This window comes from Nuphar pumila, chromosome 2 (genome assembly GCF_984573655.1).
Source record: "Nuphar pumila chromosome 2, dmNupPumi1.hap1.1, whole genome shotgun sequence".
Classification (NCBI taxonomy): Eukaryota; Viridiplantae; Streptophyta; class Magnoliopsida; order Nymphaeales; family Nymphaeaceae; genus Nuphar; species Nuphar pumila.
Genome location: NC_143250.1, coordinates 134,326,506 through 134,330,823, shown reverse-complemented (window position 1 = coordinate 134,330,823; position 4,318 = coordinate 134,326,506).

Sequence of the window (4,318 nt, the reverse complement as noted above, 5' to 3'; positions counted from 1 at the left end):
GAACGGTTTCGAAATGCATCCACATCCCACTTGTCGCACATTGCATCCCAAACATCTGACCTGATAGTAGGAGGTCCATGGCCCTTCCACTGTAGTGGATCATCTATCCCGCCAGATGTTTTTCTTGTTGCAGTCTTCGTATTATGCAGCAAGTTTGCAAATTGATTGGCAGTCACCTTCTGCCACACCTTCCTTTCATCATGTTCCTCCATCGTAGTCGCGAAGTGATTCGAAGCCTACAAATATTTTCAGAAAGTTAGTAGACATGACTATAACAAAAAATTAAATATGAAACACATTAACTATGACAAACAATTGTATATCATGAATGAAGACCACAATCTGTCTATCACCACTTTTAGATACTCTTTTCATTAAGCGATCGGTCCTGGTAGATGTTAAAGTAATGAATTCCTAATATCGTGTACTACTTCTTGTGGCTCGAACCTCCTGCTACACATGAATTGGTACACAGTAAATATCAATATAAAATATTTTTAAGATATGCAATAATTGAAAATGAAATACTTACGGTCGATTATCGATATACACTATTCGAATGAGTCTTCTAGTGCCAGACTGATAAAACCCTGCATCTTGTGTTGGCTTTTGACTTATGTGATCAACTGGTGTAGGTGGGTCGTGTACAGGCGAAACATTATTTGTAAAAAAATACGTTAGAAATTCTCAGAATGCGCATTTCAACTAATCAAGCATCCAATTAGTTAAATGATATACCTATCACAGGAACTCGTGAAGATAAAGGTTGGGCCTGGCTACTACTGGATGAACGACCATTGTAACCTCCATGAACCATATTCTAACAAATAACAAATGTCGTACAATATATTTAAGTAATTCGCATCAAGTATTACAATACATTCAAATCATTCGCATCAAGTATTGCAATACATTCAAATGATTCGCAACAAGTATTACAATACATTCAAATAATTCAAATCATTCACATCAAGTATTACAATACATTCAAGTCATTTACATCAAGTATTACAATACATTCAAGTCATTCACAACAAATATTATAATACATTAAAGTCATTTACATCAAGTATTGCAATACATTCAAGTCATTCACATCAAGTATTGCAATGCATTCAAATCATTCACATCAGATACTACAATGCATTTAAATCATTCACATCAGGTATTGCAATGCATTCAAATCATTCACATTAGGTATTGCAATGCATTCAAATCATTCACATCAAGTATTGCAATACAACTCATTCATTCGCATCAAGTGTTACAATACATTCAAGTCATTTACATCAAATATTACAATGCATTCAAGTCATTCACATCAAGTATTACAATGCATTCAAGTCATTCACATCAAGTATTGCAATGCATTCAAATCATTCGCATCAAGTATTACAATACATTCAAATAATTCAAATCATTCACATCAAGTATTACAATACATTCAAATAATTCAAATCATTCACATCAAGTATTGCAATGCATTCAAATCATTCAAATATTGCAATGCATTCAAATCATTTGAATCAAGTATTACAATACATTCAAATAATTCAAATCGTTCACATCAAGTATTACAATATATTCAAATAATTCAAATCATTCACATCAAGTATTGCAATGCATTCAAATCATTTGTATCAAGTATTACAATACATTCAAATAATTCAAATCATTCACATCAAGTATTGCAATACAACTCATTCATTCGCATCAAGTATTACAATACATTCAAATAATTCAAATCATTCACATCAAGTATTACAATGCATTCAAATAGAGGTTTGTATTACAAGATTTTGCTCACTAGCTTGAGAATTCTTCCTCGTCACTTGTTTGACTTTTATATTCTTTTTTTTCTTCTTCTTCTTTTTCTTCTTCTTCTTCTTCTTCTTCTTCTTCTTCTTTGTTTACCCATCCACTTGGTATATCATTTGGATCACATTCTTCTATGAATGTTTCATCAGCCAATAGAGATATGACATGCATATCATGCGCAATATCGTGACCATAAGCGAAGTCATAGATATCCTCTGATTGATAGTAATCACTATCTTCAGCTAACTTGTTTTCCTGTAACTGATCATACTCAGGGTATAGTTTGGACTTCACCTTGCAAACTGTCCACCATTCGTTTCTATCTGACTTTTTTATACTCGGATATGAAATATAATAAACTTGTTGAGCTTGCGAGGCTAATATGAATGCTTCATATGTTTCAAACCTTGATTTATGATTCACCTCCACAATGCCTGAAGCTTTATCGAGTCGTGTTGCAGTTGGATCAAACCAATGACACTTGAATAAAGTTACCCTATTATTTATGCCTAAGTAAGTCAACTTCATTATTTCCTCTATAACACTGTAGTAATCATGTTCATTTTCACCATAGCTGCTACCCTTGACACACACACTACTATTCATCGTTGATTTGTTTATATCGTAATCTTTTGTATGGAATCGATAACCATTTATGATGTACCCGTTGTAGCATTACACAACTTTGGTCGGACCATTTTCTAAATCACATATTCATTGATCTTTAACATTACCATGGCGGACCTACGCACAAACATAAACAATGATTGTGATCACGACCAAATAAGTAACTTAGTGTTGTTTATAAGTACAAAATTTATGTTAGCGTCCTTACCAACTATTTCAACCACTCCACAAACTTAGTTTCACGTTCTTTTTGTACTTCTGCATCAGTGAGATGTAAAACTTCTCTTTGCAACTCCAGATCAAATTGTCTACAAACCACAAATACTTATATTACTGAACCATGTGTGCACGTATAGAACATAAAAGGATTTATAATTGTGTTGCGTCTACATATACTTACACGATGTATGGGTCGATCGTTGAGCAATTAAAAAGAATATAGATGTGTGCTGCGTCTTGCTCTCGATCTGTCAAGAGCCTAGATCGGCAACTACCAAATGCATGCCCAAGTGGTTGAAATATCGACAGCTTGTCAGCTATAGTTACTTGTTCTTCATCATCGTTACGAGGCGGGCATATGTAACGTGTTGGAATGTGAGGTTCAAAGTACATAGATGAGAAATTTGAAATATCTTCTAAAGTGTACGTCTCACAAATAGAGTTTTCTACTCTTGCATTATTACGAACCTTTTTTTTGAGGTCAAACATGCATCTGGCAAAAATATATATTTCAAATTTGAAATATTTGTCATTAAAGAGACAAATATAAAAAAACATATATCTTTCAAATGGGTACATCCATCGATATTGCATAGGGCCACCAACCCTTACTTCATATGGCAAATGTATGATCGAATGTTCCATAACATCGAAAAATGTTGGCGGAAATATCTTTTCTAGCAGACAAATAGTGGTGATGACAGAGTCTTCGAGATTCTTTACATCAGATACTATGACTTCCGATGCGCACAATGTTCTAAAAAATCCACTCAACTCAGACAATACCCCCCATATAGGTTTGTTTAACATATCATGGAATGCTAGGGATATCAATCGTTGTATAAAGATATGACAATCGTGGTTCTTCAACCCATATAACTATCCATCGTCAATCTTCACAGCCCGAGCAATGTTAGAGACATATTCATTTGGAAATCTCAATTGTCTCAACCATTGACATACATGTTTTATTTGATCAGGTCCAAGCACGTACTTTGCCTTTGGTTTCAGTACTTTGTCATTATACTCTTTGAGTTCCAATTCTGGTCTTTTACATATTACTTTTAAATTCATACGGGCCTTCGGAGTATCCTTCGTTTTCCCTTTAACATTCATTACTATATTGAACACATTATCAAACACATTTTTCTCCACGTGCATCACATCCAAATTATGTTGTATCAATAGGGTCGGCCAATATGGTAGTTCCCAAAAAATATATTTTTTTGTCTAATTGTGATCCTTCCCAAATCCACAATTTGGAAAGTATCAATAGGGTGTAAGACTGCGGGCATCTGTTAATACATCTGGAAAGTATCACAATTTTCTTAGAATCTCTATGCTAGACAATCTTGTGGATGAACCTTCCATTTCAGTTGTGTCTGCTCTAAATGCATTCTTTTGTCGTCGGAACGGATGGTCGCTGGGTAGAAATCGACGATGGCACTCAAACCAGCAAGGCTTCCTTCCATGCGTCAATCTAAAAGCTTTGGAATCCTCCATGCAGTACGAACATGCCAACCTCCCATGTGTGCTCCGACCAGATAGCATACCATATGTAGGGAAGTCATTGATTGTCCATAGAACAACGACCTTCATATTGAAATTTTATTTTTTGTGGGCATCATACGTGGTAACATCGTCATCCCACAGT